Source organism: Martes martes (genome assembly GCF_963455335.1).
Source record: "Martes martes genome assembly, chromosome: 9".
Classification (NCBI taxonomy): domain Eukaryota; kingdom Metazoa; phylum Chordata; class Mammalia; order Carnivora; family Mustelidae; genus Martes; species Martes martes.
This window is the reverse complement of record NC_137896.1, coordinates 29885278-29906515: the sequence shown is the minus strand read 5'-3', so window position 1 is coordinate 29906515 and position 21238 is coordinate 29885278. Positions and strand designations below refer to the sequence as shown.

General features: G+C 51.3%; 1 protein-coding gene across 5 annotated transcripts in view; it reads left to right on the top strand.

Moving 5' to 3' along the window:
• Positions 1-287: 287 nt before the first annotated feature.
• The window catches only part of RASSF2 (Ras association domain family member 2), a 38443-nt gene continuing 17492 nt past the window's right edge, over positions 288-21238 (top strand). For 2 of the 5 annotated variants that reach the window (XM_080814408.1, XM_080814407.1), the window contains exons 1-2: positions 288-368; positions 1504-1567. The gene's annotated coding sequence lies outside the window, so the exon portion shown is untranslated. Of the gene's footprint in view, positions 369-420; positions 607-1503; positions 1568-8879; positions 8943-21238 lie in introns of those variants that run through there. The other 3 variants (XM_080814410.1, XM_080814411.1, XM_080814409.1) reach the window with 3 other exon arrangements.

Below are 21238 nucleotides of genomic sequence, written 5' to 3'. Positions count from 1 at the left end.
TTGGGGCGAGCCAAGGGGCTTGGGCCAAGACTCCATCCGGCTTAAGAGGGCAGCGGCGAATAGGGTGAGGGGAGCCAGTCCATCTTCTCCACCCCAGCACTTCTACCCCCGCCCCGCCACCCCCCCGCCAGCCCGGAAGAAGCGCTGGCAGCCTGAGCCCTGACTCGCAGGAGGGGAAGGAGGGGACGCGCAACCCCAGCATTGTCTGGGAGGGAGGGGAGAAGCTCCGCCCCCCAGGAGGAGGGGAGGGGAGGAGGGGGATAGGGGACGGAGGGCGGGAGATGCGGGGAGGAAGAAAGGCGAGGGAAGAGGGGCGGGGGAGAGATGGAGAGCTAGAGAAAGACCGGGAGAGAGGCCGATCGGACGCGGTAGGGACGGATAAAGGCATGGGGGCGGGCTAGGGGGCGGGAGGGGCGGAGGGGAGGCGAGGAGGGCGGGGCGCCCGACCCCCAATCGCGCGGCCGCCGCCTGAGCCGCCCGGCTGGATTTGAGCCGGGCCCGCGGCTAGCAGACCCAGGCGCGGGCTGGAGCAACGCCCCCCCACCCCCGCGCAGAGGCACCCCCACTTTCCAACTCCGCGGGCGATGCAGCCAACTCAGGACGCAGGCAAGGTTCGGGGCGCGGGGGCACCGGGCGCGGGATGCGGGGCGCAAGGTGCCGGGCACGGGCCGGTCCTCTCTCCCCTGCCTCCCTTCAGCCCCGCCGAAAGTTTTCCCGCGGTGTTCCCAGCCTGGTCCAGGTCAGCGCCTCCGTATTCCCCTGCCCTGGTCTCCTCTCCTCCCGGGGCCGCCGGGGGTTCCCGGGAGTGCGGAACCCCCGGGGGCCGCATAGGAGCCAGCCCCTGAGCACCCAGCTTCTGGCCGGAGAAAGTTGTGGCTCCAAGCTTGCCTTCCCTCTGCGAACCTTGGGGCTCCTTCTTCCCTCCGGCGCACCCGCCCCAACCCCGGGTTTCTCGGGACTCCCTGGCAAGCTGGGGCCGGGCAGCAGGTGCCGGGATGGGAGGCCCGGACAGCGCTGGGGAGCGTCTGACCCCAACCGGGTCCCCATCTTCCCAGCCCAACGGACGGTTCCCCAGAGGGGGGTCCAGCACCCGGCGAGGACAGGCGGCGCTCCCGAGGCCACTTGTCGAGGGCGCGGGGCCTCGGGGACCCTCGGTCCTCGTGGCACTTCCCGTTGCGGTCTCCCCGCCCGCCTACCGAGCTAGCGCTGAGGTCGCAGGGGACCTCAGCTTTGCGTCCTCTCTCCGGAGAGGGGCAGTTTCCTTGGGCGACCCCGCCACTTCTGCATTTCGGGCGCCTGCTTTGCATTCAGCTCTTAAACTGGGAGAACCCTGGGGACAGCGCGGAGCGGCGCAGTGCCCGACAGGGCCACGGAGGGCTTCCTCTTACTGTGGGGCTCTCTGTGGGCCCTCGCTTGTTCACCCCCCCCCCCACCCCCACGCCACTGAGTGACAGCAGGAGCTGAGCGCTGCGCTTCTCAATGCTGCCCATACTTTATTCCCAGGTGTCCGGAATCCGGGTTCTCCCAGAGGACAGAGGCCGACTAACTAGCGTGGGCCAGGTTTCTAGTAAGTACCTTAATGGGATGAATGAAAATTAGACCCAGGGAGCTGCCAAGTAACAATTCATCCTGGAGTGGGACTCTGTTCCTGTCACAGCTGATCTTGGTACAATGGGAGGAAAGAATTAGAAACAATGATTCTTTTAAACAGCTGGGATTCAGAGCCAGGGGCCTGCTTTCCAGAGCATCTGGGGGAGGAATCTGGGTTGGATTTATTCTACTTATCAGTCCACACTTATTTACTGGGAACTTTTTCTGGAGTGGTCTTTGGAATTAAAGAAACTTCTCATGGCTAAGATATATTGGGTTTTTTGAGGAGAGGTGGGTTATTTGTTGTTGTTGTTGTTGTGTGTGTTTTAACTTGTGTCTACATGTGGTGTCCCAGGGATTAAGTGTGGATCAGCCTGGGAGGCTCCCACTTGGGATCAGAGACCCTGCAGTGGGATCCTGAGCTGTGCTTTCTCCTCTGAACCAGGCAGCCTGGGAGCCACTGCAGTCCTCTGGGCCCTGACAGGCTAACAGCCACATGGTGGATGGGCTGGGAGAGGTGGGGTAGTTTGGGAAAGAGGGTAGGTGGTTCTTGCCCTGTCTGGAAGGACAGGGAGTCAGAGAGGCTGCCCCCCTGGGGAACCTCAGAGCGTGGGCTGGGCTGGGCTGGGGAGGCTGGGCTATGAGTCCTGACCCCCCTTCAGAAGACGGAAGAGCAGGGGTGGCGTATATGGCGACAGGATAATCTGGCTGGGTTGCAGCCGAGATGTATCCCAGCCTCCTTGCCCTCAGTTTTGTACTTTTGAAATCCAGCTGGAAGGAGGCACATCTTCAGGGAGCCTGGCTGAAAGGAGGCCAGGTGACCTGGGGCCCCCAGGCATGCCCCCTTCCAGGGGATGCCCCGGGGAATGGGTGGGAAGGGGTGCCCCTTGCCCCCAAATGCGCAGACCAGAGCATGCATCCCTGTGCCTTGGGTGGCAGCATCCCCACCTTCATGAGCTGGGGATGGGGAGTCCCATCCCACCCCCAGGGCTCTGGAACCCCCTCTCTCTGAATTTCTACAGAGCTTCTGTTCTTCATGTTCCCTTAGAGGTCACTTAACAGGGATAGATGCCCCACACCTGTTTTCCCTCCCTCAAGCCTTCCGTTTCTCAGCTGCGCTGTCCTACCCGGGAACTTTCAGTCACCCACTGGTTTTGCTTTGATTTCTTGGTCTATTTCCTGGAGTCCCAGAGCCAAGCTTCGTGTCTGCCTTCTGTGCGTGAGCTGCTTAGGAATGACCAGGACACTTGGCTGGAGAGGCGCCCAGGACTGCGCTTCTGATGGTGTGCCCATGACTGTCCCACAGCACAAAAGAACGCTGGCCTGATGATTGCCTTCGGTTCTCCCTAGGATACTTGGGCCGGAAGTGTCCTCACTGGGAGGGGGTTTACAGGCAGGAACTGAGGGCCAGAGAATCCTGCTGGGGGGCCAGGAAAGGGACTGGGACTTGCCAGGGTCTCCTTCTCTCCCCCAGGGTGAGAAACTGGGCAGGTCTCAGCAGTGTGCCTGGAACAGAACAGGACAGCCAGTCTCTGTGTTCAAGACAGAGCTGCTGAGAGCTGCTGCCACTGGGTTTCTAAAACTAGGGCAGTGGTCCCCTTCTGCCACCTCCTTGTTTCTCCCACCGCTCCTTACAGTATGGTCCAGTGATCTACCCTCATGACACACCGTCCTATTTAAACACCTTCCTGCATCTCCAGAAGAATGTTAAGTGAGTCCTTAAGATGGGATCAGCTCCTGCAGACCTGTGATTGCTGGTTTCATTTCTTTGGCTTACTTGTGGGTTCCCGTGGAGGGCATGTGTATGTGAGGTTGGAGGGAGAGGGTAGGGCAGGAGGCACAGGGGAAGCGGGGCACAGTAAATGGGGACATCCTCCAGACTTGGCTGGTAGGGCATCTAGTGGGTCATTTGGGATCATCCCTGGGATGGCAGATGGACTCTGGAGCCTATAATCGCCTGATGAAGCTGCTTGGGATGACAGTTTGAGGCTGTAAGACTCTGCCCAGGCCAGCTGTGGCTGATTCCGAGAGGGAAACCTTATGCCGAAGAAGGGGGCAGTGAAAGGGTCTTGGCTAATTCCCATGGGATGAGCAAAGTGACATAGAAGGGCTTTCCCCTGGTCATCCCATTGATAAAACTTGACAAAAAGATACCCTTGCTCCCTTGGACATCCCAACCCAAAGGGATTTGGCAAAGTAGGTTTATTTCACCAGCATGGCGCTCTCCCCGTGGCTGGCATGCAGTTCAATGTTTGGTTAACTGCTCATTTCTAAAAGAGGAATGCAGTGTTGGATTTGGGGTTTGAATGGCATTTGATCACTTCCAGTTCGATGATATTGGGCAATATATTAGATGCTCTCAGCATCCTTCCGGTGTTCCCTTGGCCTCAGCCAGTGACTGATGAAAGCTCCCTCACTTCTCTGCTGGGGTGGCATGGGGGCACGTGCTATGCTGTGTCTCAGAGTCACCTAGTAACTGGTCCCCTTCACTGGCTGCTGTCCCTTCCCTGTTCCCCTTTCCAGCTCCCTTCCACTTGCACCCGGATCCTTGTTTTAGGGTCAACTTCTGGGGGAAAGCAACCGAGGATGGGTTTCAGGCTGCAGTTAAACAGTCATGTAAAGCCTCTCAGCCTCAGTTTCCCCAGCTGTAAGATGGCAGTTATAACTGTCTCCTGGTCATACTGTGATGCCCATTCAGAGGAGAGCCTGGCACACAGCAAACATTCAGGCAGCCATGGGCCGCTCATTGATCAAGATGGAAGGGGCCATGGAGGATCTGGGAGCAGGCATTATGATGGCTCATGAATGGCCAGTTATAATGCCTTGGTGGAGAGAGGCTATCCTTCGGCTAGGTGAGAAAGCTGAGTGCACCTGCTCATGGCTGTCACATTTAGGCTGTGACCGGTGATAGATACTGAACAGCCGCTTGGGTGGCACTGGGCCATCCTGGAGTTCTGCTGTGGTCTTTCCTGTTGCCAAGGGGAATTCAGCCCGGCCACCTTCTGCCTTCCTGGCATAACAGTTTCTCTTCATGACACAGGCGTGTTGTGTCCCCTGAGGAGGGGACTGGTTTCTTATGGAAAGGACAGTCCCTACTTTCCTGAACTGCTATGCCATGCCACAGACACCCAAGTGAGAGCCCAGAAAATTCTACATGGCGAAAAAGACCTTTGTGTGGCAGAATTCGACATCCCTGCTGTGATTTTTATCCCCAAAGCTCTGTTGACAGTCCTGCCGAGGGAGTCCCGGACTCCGTGGTGGCCCTGGTGGGAAATCTTATCCTAGGGATATAATTAGACAAGTGCAGAAAAATATGTGCACAGGGATGTCCCTTGCAGCATTCTTTGTAATAATAACCACCGAAATGGAGAGTAAACCCCAACAAAAGCAAACGTGTTAATTCTGGTCCAGGTAGCCCTGGCTTTTCCAAAGTTGTTTGCCTTAGGCTGCTTGGTTGTTTTTTGTTTTAAAGATTTTATTTATTTATTTGACACAGAGAGAAATCACAAGTAGGCAGAGGGGCAGGCAGAGAGAGAGGGGGAAGCATGCTCCCCACCAAGCAGAGAGCCTGATGTAGGGCTTGATTCCAGGACCTTGAGATCACGACCTCAGCCAAAGGCAGAGGCTTTAACCCACTGAGCCACCCAGGTACCCCGGCTGCTTGGTTTTTGAGAAGGATCTACATTAGTACCTGTTTTGTTAACAGAAAGAAATCCAAAGAGAATTTTCATTTTCTTAAATTTATTTATCAGAGAGAGAGAGAGAGAGAGAGCACACAAGCAGAGGGAATGGCAGAAGGAGAGGGAGAAGCAGGCTCCCCACTAAGCAGGGAGCCTAATCTGATGCACTACTGGATCCCAGGATCCTGGGATCATGACCTGAGCTGAAAGCAGATGCTTAGCCGACTGAGCCACCCAGGCATCCCAGGATTTTTGTTTTTATGAAAAAAAGGCAAAAAGCATAAGTAGCACTCAGCATTTGTTCTGCAGTGAGCCCTTATGGAGGCTGTACCCACCCCCCGCCCCCCGCGCTGAGAGTGGCCCCGCCGAGCTCCTTCCCTGGGACCAACTCTCAGCATCTCACCGTCTCAGCATCAAGCCAACGCCGGAGCTTTGAACTGTGTCTGTGAGCATCTGTGCTTTGTCTTGATTTATTTTGTGTCATCTGTTAGCAAGATGTGTCCCAAGGTATCAGAAAAACCTAAACGAGATTATGTTTGGGTCTGGGAACACTAACACATTTTCCCATATAGATTAATGGTAATTGATTCTTTGCTTTAGGTCGCTTTGGCTCACGAAAAGGTTCATAGGAGCTCTCTGCTTTTGGGTGGCAGGGAACACCTCCATATGTACATACTAGAATACCATGGGGCTGCAAAAAATACAGGGGAGCGATGTGCATCTATTACCGTGGAAAAATATGGTATTTCTCAAAAGCAGGTTACCCAACTGTGGTCTTTCCAAAATATATCCTCCCCTCCATTTTATATTTGTCTCTGGAAGGATGTGCAGGCAAATGTTCGCAGTGATTGTCTCTGCGTGGTGGAATTTTGGGGAGATACTGATCTTAGTCTTTTTTAAGTTAAATATTTCTGTTTTTAGTGATGGTAAAATATATGTAATAGAAAATTTGTCCTTTTCAGCATTTTAAGTGTGGAATTCAGGGGTTGTGTAGTCTCTTGTCAGAGGATGCCACAGACTGAATGAGTTGAAAACCCCAGAGATGACTTTCTCGAAGTTCTGGAGGCTGGAAGTGTCGATTAGGGTGCCCGCAGAGGTGGGCGAGAGGCTGTTCTAGATCTCAGACTTCTCGTTATACCTTCATGTGGCAGGAAGGATGGGGGAGCTCCATGGGGTCTCTGAGAAGGACACTAATCCCCTTTGGGGATTAGTCATCCCCATGAGTCATGACCCTGCTTCCTAATCCAGCCCATTCTGGGTTAAGATTTCAACGTAAGAATTTGGTGGGACCCAAATGTTCCAACGACAACAGTGACATTATGTGTACTCCCAGTGTTGTACGACCATCACCAGACTCCCTCTCCAGAGCTCTTCCGTTGTCCCAGAGACCCTGTACCCATCAGCTGTCAACTTCCCATTCCTGACCTGAGAGACCCTGGCAACCTCAGTTCCACATACTGCCTTTGTGAATTTGCCTGTCCTAGGGATGGCATAGAATTAGAATCATTCAATAATCTTTGTGCTTCCCTATATTTGTCAAAGAAATAGAAATGTTTTATATAACAAGGAATAAAAGAGCCCTGTGAGAGAGTGGGGGTGTTTTGTCCCTGGGGGTTTCGTTTCAGGCAGGGCCATGAGGTCCTGGTCCTGGCCATCCGTCCCAACCCTGCCATCTTCCCCCGGGGTGGGGGGCAGGCTCTGACCTCCCTGTCGGCCTGGGGGAGCCAAGGGCAGGTGGCCAGGCACTGACGAATGCAGCGCCCCTGGCCTTGGAGCTGACTGCAGGTGTGGCTTGCTGGTTGCTGGCAGCTGGGCCTCAGGCCCCAGACAGCGGCTTCTGTGGTGGGTTTGAGTGGGTGTGCTTGGGTGTGCCTTGAACCTCAGAGCCGTCTTGCAGTGAGAAAGGTCCAAACCTGGTAGAGGTGGGTTATTGGGACCATCCTTCTTGAAGGCTGAGAACAACAGCCTCATCATTTCAATTTCAAGCATCCTCAATTTCAGCCCCAGATCCCGGGGCTGAACTTGACCTGCCAACTCCCCACCATGACCTGTTAAATTGCCACCATGGTGGCTAGGGGGTATAGCTGTCGAATGTTCTGTCAGCAGGCGGGGTGGGCAGGCTGGCGTACAGCAGGGGCATTAGCTGGTGGGGTCTATGAGGCCCCAAGTGCTCCGGAGAGATGGGTGGTGGCCTTAGGTAGGCGGAGCCCTCTTCCTGAAGCTCCATATGGAAGCTTACAGTTGACCACAGAGACCTTTGGGACAAGGATGGCTCTCTTGTGCATGTGACAAGGTAGTCAGGGATGTGGTGCAGTGGAGTGGGGAGCAGGCAAGATGGTGTGTCGACTCTGAGGTGAAAGGGGTCAGGAAGCTTCAGGACCCAGAACTGGGAAGCCAGGTCGTGTGGCCCTGTTTAGGCGTCATGGGAGTGGATCAAGTGGCTTTTCAATGGGACACCTTGTTCTGTGTGAAAAGCTTTAAGTTCCTTGGTAAGTGAGCTCCCAGAAGGCCTGTCGGGCTCTCCAGAGAGTCAGTGAGAGGATTTAGGTGTGGGAGGGACAGACTTGCCCACTGAACTCTGGAAGTTTCTTTACCTGGCTCTGCCTGTCTTTTCTGTGCCCAGTGGGAAGCTGCTCTTTGAATCCTGGGCAGTTGGGGGAGTGTAAAGATTTTACAGAGACGGCCTTTGAAGCCCATCTTGAGGAGAGGTTCTGTGTTGCACGGTGCTGATTTTTCTTCAGGGTTAGTTGGCTGGTGGCAGAGCAGGCAGAGGAGGGTAGGAACGTGGTTTTGTGGAAAACTCCCCCCGTCAGCCTCCTGGAAGTGCTCTGGAAACCCCCAGATGAGCCGCCTTTCCTGGTACTAGGAAGGATCTGAGATCTGTTGTGTGAGGGTGAATTTTTCCACACACGGGGTGTTAAGGAGGCGAAAGGAGGTCCCCCTCCAGTAGCTGCCCCAGGGGAGGGCTCAGTGCCCACAAGATTCTTTCTTTGCTCTCCCTTCTTTACTGTTTCTGAAATGCCAGGAACCTGCCCATCTTGGCAGGGGTGGGGGGAGAGGTGGTGGGGGGCATGGAGGAAGCCCACAATCCTGGCTCTCGGGTGCCCAATCCTGGCCCTAGGTAGCGAGGAGCAGAAACCCCAAGATTTCTGCACACAAAGCTCAGCCTTAGCTTCTAGCACCAAAAAAGGAAGAGCTGCTGGGGTTCCCTGAGGAAGGGGAAGTGAGGTCAGAGATGAGTCTCAGAGAAATCGCTCAGTAAACAGGAAGAATGGCCAGAAAGAAACCTGTGCTTGTAGGAAATGGGGAGCTGGAGGCCACCCGTCCTCACCTGCCCCGATAGGTTGGCACATTCCGGCATAGCTGAGCGACTAACCACGGACAGCGAGCGGGGGCTCCAGGCCTCAGGCCCTCCCTGTGGGACGGGCTCCACCTAAATCCCATAATTATCAGGTGGAGGAAAGCTTAATTTGCCCTTCCCGAGGTAGCACATGAAATTATCCTATAAAATAGACCTTGGTTTTGAGAGATGCAGGTCAAGGAATGTTTCATCTTCCTTCCCTTATTAGGGCCAGTGTGGCCTCTGCTGACTTCCCACTTTTTCCTCAGGCTACCTCAGCTACACAGAAGTTGGCACGTTGCTGAATCCTAGCCTGTGAGGGGCTGATCTTGGTAAGACCCCTCTGGTGGGTGGTGATGAAGGGGCTGCTTTAGGGAAGCAGGAGGGTCTGTCGAATTGGAGGGTTGGCTTTCTAGATCTCTGGTTCCTCCAAGCCAGAGTCTAAATTCTACTCACGCGTGCGTGCACACACACATACACACACACACAGCATTTTCTGTCTGGAGTTTTTACTTCCTTAATGCCTTTTTTTTTTTCGTCCTGCTCCAACACCCTGGTTCTCTGATACAAGATTAAGGGACTTTGGGTTTCCTCCTAAACATCAGAAGGTCAAAATCTTGCAGACACTGGTGGGAGTTTCCTATAAGCAAATAGTTGTTCATCCGGGCCTCTGAGGTGATTGTTTGGGTGAGTCGCAGTGGTGACCTTCCAGGTCGCTCACCTGGCCACCCGCCCGCTGGTGTGGAAGGGGAGGCAGGCCCTTCTGGCAGGAATCCCAGGACCGTTTCCTCAGATCCGCCCCATCCGCCCTGGGGACTCAGCCTTGTGCACAGAAGGCCTGAGCAGAGCGGGCTGGGGTCCCATTTGGCGGCGGAAAGAGCAGGGGCTTCATAGGTCAGGCTGCTGGCGGGGAGCCCAGCGTGGCTGGAATCTCAGCTCCTCACCGGAGAGCGTGGGCCAGGCAGGGGCTGCCTCCGGGGATGGGAGCCGTGTTTCCCGTCCGCAGGGACCTCATACCTGTCCTCAGTCAGGGCCCCCAGCCTTTTCTGGGCTGGGGGAGCTGGTGGTTTGTGGGATCCATGAGGGTGAGGGGTAGCTATTCTTTGGAGAGAGGGTAGATGTGACTTAGGGTCTGTGGCAGGTGCCCCGGTCCCTGGCTGAGGTCTCTATCCTTGGCCCCTGCAGGGTCTCTACCTACATCCTGTCCGTCCAGCTATTTACTCACTGCCCCCACCTTCCCCGGGCCCCCTGGGCCTGCTGTGGCTGGCAGCGGAAGCCGCCCATACCCAGCGCTTAGCCGGGGCACCACAGAAGGAGCCCTGAGCTTCATGTCCGCTCTGTGACCTGGAACGAGTTTCCTAACCTCTAGGACCTTCTGTTTCCTCATCTGTAAATGGTGAAAATAAAGCCTTCCCGGTGGGTTCTTTCTTGTAAGGAAGAAGATAAAGCTTCTAGAGCCTTGTTACCGGCAAGACTGGCATCACTGAGGAGTTGGCTCGTTAGGAATGCATGTCCTCAGACCCCATCCAGAAGGACTGAATCAGTCGCTGGGGTGGGGGTGGGGGAAAGGAATCTGTACTGAACGAGCCCTCCAGAGCCTTCTGGTCCACACTCCAGTGTGAGAACCCCTCCTCTAGGGTACTGCTGGCTCAGTCGAGTTTTAGCTGAAAACTCTTTTTTCCCCTTACCTCAAGAGGGTTCTGCTTTGCCAGAACTCACACAGTTCCATGTTTGACCCCCAACCCCCTCCTGGCTGTGTACTTGGGGACCAGTGACTTTGCTTCTTTGTGCCTCATTTGCTTCATCTGCAAAATGGGGATATTGAGGTTTCTCCATGGGGTTGTTGTGGGGATGAAACGAGCCAAAGCAGATACTAGGTGGCCCACAGTGAACTCTCGTTTATGGTGGCTGACTATGATTCACATCTGGTGTCTTGTTATTAGCCTAATAATAATAGTGTGATTGTTCTATTCTTGACTGATGGGGGAAACAGGCGTCAAGGTGCCTCCCGAGACCAGTCTTCTAGTTATCCTGAGCTAAGCCCTTTTCCACCTGCCCACCTCTTACCAAATATCTTCCACTTCCCCTTTCATGATTCTTAGCATGCTTTTGGGGTGGGGACTGAATGAAAGCCTTTATTCACAGTCAGATGGAAAGCTGAGAGAGTGCCGTCCGTACACTCAAGACATTTGACCTTAGCTCCCGCTTTGGTGGCATTTGGGCCAGACTCTTTCCTGAGCGGAGTGACTGGGAGAGCCGTGTGGGTAGGTCACCGGGGGCCTCTAGGCCTGGAAAAGGGGGCAGAGGTGGTACATTCAGGGAAGGGAGGATCAGTAAGGTGAACAGGCCCCAGAGAGGACCCAGGCCTGGCCAGTAAGTGGCCTTTTATTGAATGAAGGTAGAAGGCAAGGTGAGCTGTTTGCTTTCCGGGCAGCCAGAATTTTGCCCATGTCTGGGGCAGGTTCAGGTTCAGGAACCAGGTGGTGGAATCTCTGGTAATCTCTAGAACTTGGCAGGGTCCCAGGCCACAACTCTAGTCTCCTTCCTCGGGTGGCGCAATAGGGCTGGGGTTTCCTGTTTGCCATCGATACGTCTTCCTGCCCCTCTACCAAGGGGCTGAAGTCCACAGGGGTCAGCCTGATCTCCTCTGTAACCCCCGCTTGGTTACAAAGCAGAGTCCCTCAGGAGACCCGACGAGACTGTCTTTAACACTATAATATGAAGCACTGTGTAGGAGAATTTTCTACTCCAGCCCAGGAGCTCTAGATCATCTCCCCGGGGAGGGGGGCAGGGCAGGACTCAGAGAAGAGGTGGGGACAGGCCCCAAAAGGGGAAGCTGTGGGCCTCCAGTGAGCATTTCCTTTGTTTCTGGGGCCCAGGGCTGACTTCCTGCCCTCTCTGCTCTGGTGCCCTGGTTTGCGTGTCACAGGGCCCTTTGCATCAACTCACTCTGTCCCTGCCTACTCCCACCCTTTGGGATGCTCTATGCTGCCCTCTCCCCCCTACTGAGATATTAGTAATGGGGAGGGGGGTGCTGAAGACCCGACTCAGTTGGCTTTCAGAAAATTCTATTCCTTCCATTCCTGAAAGGCTGTTTTGAGACGCATTGAGTGGTGTCCTCAGTCTACTCAGCTCTATCTCTATCAGATTTCTAGGTCATTCTCAGCTCTGGTTGTACATCGGCACCCCCTGGGGAAGGCTGTAAAAATGCTCATTCCTGGGCCCCTTTCAGTGGGTTTGATGTCATTGGGATGAGGGGCAGCCTGGACATGGGGAATTTTAAATCAACCCCGTGTACCCCCTCTCCCCCGACCTTGCTGTCCTCAGGGAGAGTCTCATGAGCACCTACGATCAGAACCTCTGAGCTGCTGTGTGTCTCAGGACCAGCTGCTTCTCCTTGCTTTGGTTTCCCCTGTGGCCTCGCAGGTGGCACGTCCCTCTCGTGGGTTAGATGGGGGCTCTCTGGGGTTTGCCCTCTGGGAATTCTCCGTGGAAAGCCCTCCCATCCCCGAGCCTGTCTCACTCTCCTCGCTGTCCTGTCTTGGAGACTGGGACTGCCTGGGTCCTGTTCATGGGCAGTGGCCACTCCCCCCCCACCCCCGTCCTGCCCCAGTTTCTGATGTCAAGGCTGGCTCCCGCTGTGCCACCAGGAAGACGGTGTAGGAAATGAAGTGGATTCTTCGTCTCTTCCGGGCTCTCCTGCCAAGGCCTGGGTTGCCGGCCTTTCTGTTCTGCCTTTGCCCTTCTCCCTCTGGGGACCTTCCAGTGGATCAAGAAGATGAGAGACACGTGGTCCCTAGGCTGGAACAGAAACTGCAGGGCTTAGCCAGCGTCCCAGGGAGGCTCTGAGGCCAGATGAACCTCAGCGTGTTTTCCAGGCGCCCGGCAGAACGGGAGTGAGGGCCCTGGGCTTTGGAGGAACCAAGAGCTAAGAACACAGATTTTCCTCTCCTTGAAGAGAGCTTTGGATGCCTTCTCTCCCTCCTGGAGCAAGTTGAAGGCTCGATGTTTGCCTTTCTCATAGGAAGCCGAGCTGGTGACTTTCAACGGCTTGCATGGCCCCTTATTTATTCTTGGGGAAGCTGGAGACACCTGTGCAAGGGCAGGTCTGTGAAGAGGAAGAGGAAGGGCCCCTTTGTGCCCCAGCTGCAGGGCTGTGATTGGTCCAGAGCTCTGGCAAGTGTCTGTCCCCATCCCTGCACCTCAGCCTCATAGTGCACCTGGCCAGCTTGAGGGGTGTGGGGTGGGCAGCTGCTTCCTCCCTGCTCGACGGCAGGTGGGAGAAAGGGGATTCCTGCTGAGTCTTAGTGGCTCCCTGGTCCTCAGATGGGTTCTTGCAGGGCCGTGTGTGGGAGCTCACCCCTCCTCCCAGGGCGGCTCTCAGCTGACGATGGACTAGCACAGGGGTACAGAGGCTAGCCTGCCTGTCCAAGTCCGTGGAGCTCTTCACACCCCGGAGCTCCCACGGGATCAGGCTGTGGCTGGGCTCCAGCTGAATGAATCTGGTCACCCGGCTCCTTCCCTGGCCTGGTCCTGCTTCCCTCACTTGCTGACCGGGCTCTCTTGAGAACACGTCCTCATTAACTCATGTGTCCAAAAATCCTTGTGTGGGGCCCTGCTTCTGGAAATCCTCTTACCTAGGACAGCAGGAATCTACTCCCTCCCTTGAAAAAATAATGATCATGGGAAGATTCACAGGAGAGAATCATAGGCTGGGGGCTGGGTTCCAGAAAGGGGAAGCTCCAGGCCCAGGAGGGGAAAGAAACACCAGATGGATGATTTCTGTGTGGTGGCAAGTGCTGTGAGGAGCTGGCTGAGGTGTGAGCGCCTATCCCCCAACACTGCCCAGGGGCAGGGAAGGTACTTTGAAGGGGGAGCTAAGTTTTGGAGCAGGGTCTAGGGACCACGTGAGTTTGCTTGGGTCTATAGTGGAGCATGGATGGACACACTCACGGAGCTTGAAGAGCAGGCCTAGAAAGTTCTCTGTGGCTGGGATGTCATCACCTCCAATGGCTGAGGAAACTTCCAGTTGTCAAAACATTCTCTTGGATCTTAGGGAAGGTTGTACAAGCAGGAAGTAATGGATGGGTCTTCCCATCCACCACTAGCAAGGTTCATGGTACTGCCCAGGCATTTGATGGAGCTGAAGAGAACCTAGAACATTCTGCCAGGGCGTGAAGTCCGGGTCAGAAGGAAGGACTGATTACTTGGTGGCCCCAATGGGTCTCCAATGTGACTGAGCCCTGGGAGGCTCCTGTCCCAGTGTGGCAGGCCCAATGATACACACACCTCCAGACCTTTTAGCAGATGTGCTTCAATACACATTTTCCCTCTGAAAGTCTTTCTACAGGGAAGTTGTACCGATTTAGAATTCTTGAGGTGTGAACAATGATGTTCCTAGAAGGAGGTCAGTCGGTTTTAATATGATTTAGACTTCCAAAGAGCAACTCTGCGTTAATGACTTTTTTATGAATAGTTTTTTTTGAAAGTTGCTTTTCTATAAAATTTATGTGTTGTGTCTAAGTCGTCCTTTCATTTGCGTTCATTTCTCTCCCCTTCTTTTTCTGGGTGGGCACCGCGAGCTGTTTCAGTTCTGTGTCTGAGATGCTGACCCACAGGGGAAGACCCACCTTCCTCTCCATCATGCTCTCTCTTCCTCAAAAAGATGGTGATGGCCACTTGCCCCTTTGCCGTTCTCAAGGCATCATGGAAGCATTGCAGGCAAATGATTCTTACGAGGCATTTTGGAGTCCCGGAGAGCCCCATAAATTCTTGATAATAACAGACAAGGCCAAAGAGTTGCAGCAAGCCAGCTGAACCAGTCCCTCTGCCCAAGGCTGCAGATTTAGGCAAGTGACCTTGGAGGAAGTGTCCCATTGAATCCACATTCCAGCCCCATCAACCATCTTCCTCGACCCTTCCTTGTGTGAGGAACAATACTCTGTTTGAGGAATATCAGACTGAACTCTAAATTTCCGGCCCTTTGTTAGCTTTGCTGCTGTGTTTGCCTTAAAGTGAATGTTAATTTAGCTGACCTTGTCCCCTCAACGTTGCCCCCTGAAGGCCCCCCAACCGGTTGGAGGTGGCCAGCGATTTGTGGTGATGGTTGGAAAGTTTCTGAAGAGAGATGTAGACATTGCTGTCCTTGAGACAGACAAAGAAGGGGTCAGGTCCTGGAATCAGTGACCTGTAAGTTTAATTCAACAATGTGGTAGGCTATTAAGTGTTTTCCTAACACCCCAAACTCAAGATTTGTAAAGGTAAGAAAAAAGGTGGGGAGAAGTTCAGGTTGGAGACAAAGATTGGGCAACATGAGCCCGGGGGTCTGATACACAGCGATGGCCTAGCTGAGATCCCCCAACAGGTAGTGATGGAATCTTGGAGAATCCCTACATTTGGGCCATCACACTACTTGATTTATAACAGTCTGGCAAGTAAAAAAATAGTGATTAGGGAGGTTGAACATCTTTTCATAAATCGATTAACTATTTGTATTTATTTATTAACTGTGAATTAACTGTGTTCTTTGCCCAATTTTGTATTAGGTATAGGACCTTTTTCTTATGGATTTACTAATTTTACAAATTAATGACATTAACCCTTTGTCTATTGTATTGTAAATGTTTTCTCTCAGTTTGTCATTGACTTTTGACTTTGGATAGGGTAAACTTTTTTTTTTCTTTCTGAAGAGAAGTCAGAAATTTTTACAGATTGGTTTCATTTCCTTATTTTTTTTTCAATTGTGCCTTCTAGATTTGGGGTCTTTCACAGCAGAGTTTTTCCCACTTCATGTTGATATATATCTTATGTTTCCTTTCAGTATTTTATGTTTTAATGTTTAAATTTTTTATTCATCTATGATTTCTTTTGGTGGAAGGAGTAAGGTAGGGATTTAGCTTCCCCAACCTCCCCTTTCCAAAGGTCAGTCAATTCTCCAACAACATTTTAAAAATTAATCTATCTTTCCCTGGCTATTTAGAGATGCTCTCCACATTCTATGTTCCCAAATATATTTGGGTCTATTTCTGTATGCTGTATTGTTTCATTGATCTGCCTATTTTTTCTCAAGTACCAAGTAGTTTTAGTAACTATAGAGAAGACTTAAATTCCCTAATTGGTGTGTGGTCCGTAGATTTAAGAGGGCATGCTATCAAAGGGAATTGTCTTGAGAACAGGACAGACTGCTTTCAGATGCAGAATGAAATTACTAAATTATAGCTTATGATAGAGGCAATGAACAAAAAAAGAGTCCTGCGCAAAACCCAATCCATGAGTTAGAAGATAAGCTGCAGAATTCTAAGGAGAAGAAGGAGATGGAAGGTAATGAGTAAATGAGATGGTACTTGGGGGAGATAGGGGCAGGGATGGATGATTGGGTGGATGGATGGATGGACAGTTGAACAGTGCTCGAGAGAGCGGCTAGAGATGTTGCCGAACCAAGAATGGAAGGAAGAGAAGAGAACGAAGGAAGACTAGAACAACATTTCCCTGGTTGGAGGAAGACTCGAACACTCAGGGTGAGAATTTCTGTGGATGGCTAGGCACTGCTAATCCGATTTCTACACCAGGAAGGCTGCAGAATGGGCTCTGGTTGAGGTCCCCCATGACTGCCCCGAGGCTGATCTGGGCTTTCTTTTTTTGGGCTTCTACCACCAGCTTCTGGCTCTGCCGACCAGCCTCCTTTGCAAGGCATCTTATTCTCTTGTCTTCCGGGGCAACATGTCTCCCTCCTTTTCTTAGACTCCTTTTTCTCTGCCCATAGCTGACCTACTGGGTGCATCCGAGCCCTCTGTGCGTCCCAGACCTCCCTCACTGGGAGCTCCAATCAGTTGCCTTCCCGGGCCATAGACCTGGCTATGCTTGTTGTCGTCTGCCCCAAAGGGTTCCGTGGGCCTCTCTCAAAGTCAGCCCTTGTTCCTCAGCTTGCCGCGTGCGAATGTGACACCACCCCCAGCCCTGCATCATCCTGGACTCTGCCTTTATCCCCACGGTGACTCTGGCCTTGGACCCTTTTCCAAATCTTTTTACTGGTGTATCACTACTTTTCCCGCTGCCTCTTTAAATCCTATAGACGCAGTGAACCTGCCCCCATCGTCCCCTTCCCCGGGTCAGGCCCCTCCAGGGGTCCCCCTGCCTCTGTTCTCTGCCACAATCCTTTCTCAAAGTAGGCTGCGTGGGGCAGCTATTCCAACATTCAAGTCCAACCACACCCTCCCCTGGTCTCCTGAGGGTGGCTGTAAACACCATCCTAGATGGGGTGGTTGAAAACAACAAATTTACTCTCTCACATTCTGGAGCCCAGAGGTCTGAAATGGGTTTCATCGGGCCCAAACACAGATGTCAGGAGGGCTCTGGGGGGCGGGGGGCGGGGGGCGGGGAAATCATTTGCTTGCCTGTTCTGACTTGGAGAGCCGTGTGCCTTAGCTCGCAGCCCCTTTCTCCATCCTCATCCAGCTTAGTACCTTCCCGTCTCTCTGTCTCTCTGCTGGGGTTGGTGTTCCAGAAGCTCCCTCTGCCTCTCTTATAAGGACATGTGTAACTACGTTCAGGGTCCACCCAGATAACCTAGGATGGTCTCCCCATTCCAAGAACCTTAATTTAATCACACCTGGGGGGTTCCCTGTACTGTACAAGGTAACACTCACAGGCTCCCTAGATTAGGACATGGGTACCTTTGGGTCCATTATTCAGCCTACCACACCTCCCACAGCACCTCGAACTCCTTGACATGGTCAAGGTCCCAGATGCACCCCCCTCCCCTATCTTGCACAGCTCTGGGGTGCGTGTGGCTTCCATCTGGACCACTCTGCCCTAAACTTCTGCCAGTTCCTTCTCATCCCCAAGGCCTCAGCCTAGATATCGCTTCCTTCAGACAGCTCCTGGGACCCCACTCACGTCCAGATTAGGTGCCCTTCTGTGTGCTGCCCTAGCACCTGCTTCCCTTGCTAGAACAGTCTCCTGTTATCCATCTGTTACTGTATCTTGAGGACAGGGCTGTGCTTGTTCTCTTTGCTGTTGAATCACCATCAGTAAGGGCAAAAGGCACATACACGTCAGGCACAGGAGAAGTGATTGTGAAATGTGTACATTTAAATCTGCATAGGGGCGCCTGAGTGGCTCAGTGGATTAAGCAGCTGCCTTCTGCTCAGGTCATGATCCCAGGGTCTGGGGATTGAGTCCCGCGTTGGGCTCCCTGCTCAGCAGGAAGCCTGCTTCTCCCTCTGCTTCTGCCTGCTGCTTCCCCTGCTTGCGGTCTCTCTCTCTCTCTGTCAAATAAAAAATAAATAAATAAGTAAATAAATAAACCTTCATAGGAAGGGGACTTTTTTTCCATTTTTTAAATTTAAATTCAATTTAATTAACGTATACTGTATTACTGGTTTCGGAAGTAGAATTCAGTGATTCATCAGTTGCGTTTAATACCTGGTGCTCATTACGGCAAGTACCCTCCTTAATGCCCATCACCCCCTCACCCCATCCCCCACCCCTAACAACCCTCAGTTTGTTTCCTAGTTAAGAGTCTCTTTTGGTTTGCCTCCTGCTCTGTTTTTCTCTTAGAAAGGATACTTTTTTAAAAAATGGGCACTGACTAGTTATGGGTCGTTATCACTTAAAAAAACACAAAACTGGGGGCGCCTGGGTGGCTCGGTGGGTTAAAGCCTCTGCTTTCGGCTCAGGTCATGATCCCGGGGTCCTGGGATCGAGCCCCGCATCAGGCTCTCTACTCAGCGGGGAGCCTGCTTCCCTTCCTCTCTCTCCGCCTGCCTCTCTGCCTACTTGTGATCTCTGCCTGTCAAATAAACAAATAAAATCTTTAAAAAAAACCAAAAAACAAAAAACACAAAACTTTCTCACCAGTCTGATTCTCTTTCACCTTTCTTTTTCCTTCCTTCCTTCCTTCCTTCTCTTCCTCTTCCTCCTCCTTCTTCTTCTTCACAGTACATATGTATTCTGATTTTTTTTTTTTTAAGTAGTATAGAGCCCAGTGCAGGGCTTGAACTCACGACCCTGAGATCAAGACCTGAGCTGAGGGGGTGCCTGGGGGGCACAGTCGGTTAGGCGTCTGACTCTTGGTTTCTGACTCTTGGTTTCGGCTCCAGTCATGATCTCAGGGTTTGGGGATCGAGCCCCGTGTCGGGCTCCCTCATCAGTGTGGAGTCTGCTTGAAGCTTTCTCTTCCTCTCCCTTTGCCTTTCTTTCCTGCTTGTGTGAGCTCTCTCTTGCTGCCTCCGTAAATAAGTCTTAAAAACAGAAACAAAAACAAAACCTGAGCTGAGATCAAGAGTTGAACATTTAACCCATGGAGCCACCCAGGCACCCCTGAACTCATTTTTATGATTTTTTTTTCCTCTTAGGAAAAATCAAGAAATCAAAATTTAGAATTTAGAGAGAATGACTGTGTCCTTAGGATACCACTTTTGGGTACACAGTTGAGAATTGAGTTTTCTGAATGAAACTCAGCCCTTCAACTCCCCTCCCTGTACCGATGCCCCCTTTATTAGGTGGCCTCTTGTATTTGTCTCCTGCAACTCCTGTAACAAAGTGCCAACATAAAACAGCTTACAACGACACAAATTTCTGATCTTACGGTTTTTTAGGTCAGTACCTACAGGGTCTCACTGGGCTAAAATCAAGGTATCAGCAAGGCTGTGTTCTAGAGGACCTAGGGAAAAATTCATTTGCTCATCCTCAGCTTCTAGAGGCCTCCATGTTCTTTGGATTTGTGGCCCTCTTCCTCTAGCTTCAAAGTCAGCAACGACAGATTGTGTCCTTTTCACATTGTATCACCATCACACTGGCTTTTATGCCTCCCTCTTCCATTCTCTTTTATATCATGGTGAAATACACATGAAATGTATCAACTTCTTCATTTTTAAGTGCATAGTTCAGTGGCATTAAGGACATTCCCATTGTTGCCCTAGCAACACCATGGTCCATCCACGCAATGCTTAATGTTGCAAAACTAAAACTCTATTCTTTAGACACTCATTCCGCTCCTCCCCAGCCTTGGCAACCAAGTTTCTGCCTTACGTTTCTATGATGTTGACTACTTTGGAGACTTCCTATTAATGGCATGACACAGTATTTATCTTTTGGTTGCTGGCTTATTTCACTTGGCTGAATGTCCTCAAGGTTCTTCCATGTTGTAGCACGTGTCAGAATCCCCTTCTTTTTTAAGGCTGCAGAATATTCCATGGTGTGTGTCTAACATGAATTGCTAATCCATTCATATGTTGATGGACACTTGAGTGCTCCGTCTTTTAGCTGTTGTGTTTAATGCTGCTATAGACGTGGATGTATAAATATCTCTTCCAGATCCTGCTTTCAGTTCTTTTGGGTATACACCCGGAGGTGGAATTGCTGGATCATATGGTAATTCTATTTTTAACTCTTTGAGGAACTGCTGTACTGTTTACATTGGCTGCACCATGTTGCATTGCCACCAGTGGCGCACAAGATGCCCTATCCTTCCACATCCTCGACACTTGTTATCTCATGTCTTTTTGATACCTAGCCATTCTAACACAAATGAGGTGATACTGTGATTTTTGACTTGCTTTTCCCTAACAAACAGCTATTGAGCATCTTCTCATGTGCTGTTGCTCACTTGTATGTCTTCTTTGGGAAAATGTCTATTCAGGTCCCCTACCCATTTATTAATTGGATTATGGGGTTTCTTTTGCTATTGAGTTCTCTGTATTCCTTATATATTTTGGATAGTAACCCTTTACCAGATTCATGGTTTGCAAATATTTTCTTTCATTCTAAAGGTGGCCTTTCCATCTTGCTCTTTGTTTCCTTTGCTGTACAGAAGCTTTTAGTTTTATGTAGTTTCACTTACTTATTTCTACTTTTGTTGTTCATGATTTGGGTGTCATATCCAAAAAATTGTTGCCAAGACCAGTGCCAAGGAACTTTATTTCTGTTTTCTTCTTTAGAGTTTTATAGTTTCAGGTCTTACATTTAGTCTAACTCATTTCAAGTTAATTTTTTTTAAAGTAGCCTCCACTCCCAACATGGGGCTTGAACTTACAACCTCAAGAGTTGCATGCTGTACTGGCTGAGCCAGCCAGGTGCCCCCCAAGTTAATTTGTGTAATTGGTATAAGATAGGGGTCTAATGTCATTCTTCTGCATGTGAGTTTCCAATTTTTCCAACATTCATTGAAGACACTATTCTTCCCTCATTGAATATTCCTGGCTCCCTTGTCAAATATTAATTCCATGTGCATGGGTTTATTTCTGGGATCTTAATTCTGTTCCACTGGTCTATGTGCCAGCATCATGCTGTTTTGATTGCTATAGCTTTGTAGTACAGTTTGAATTCAGGAAGCGTGATGCTTCCAGCTTTGTTCTTTCTAAGGATTGCTTTGGCTATTTGAGTTCTTTTGTTGTTCCCTGTAGATTTCAGGATTATTTTTTCTGTTTCTGTGAAAAATGCCATTGGAATTTTGATGAGGATTCTGTTGATCAAGAGGTGGCTTTGAGTAGTATGGACATTTTAACAATATTCTTCTGATCCATGAACATGGGATATCTTTCCATTTATTTGTTTTTTTTGTTTTGTTTTTTTGTTTTTTTTTTTTTTCAATTTCTTTCATCAGTATCATTCAACTTTTTGTGTGAAG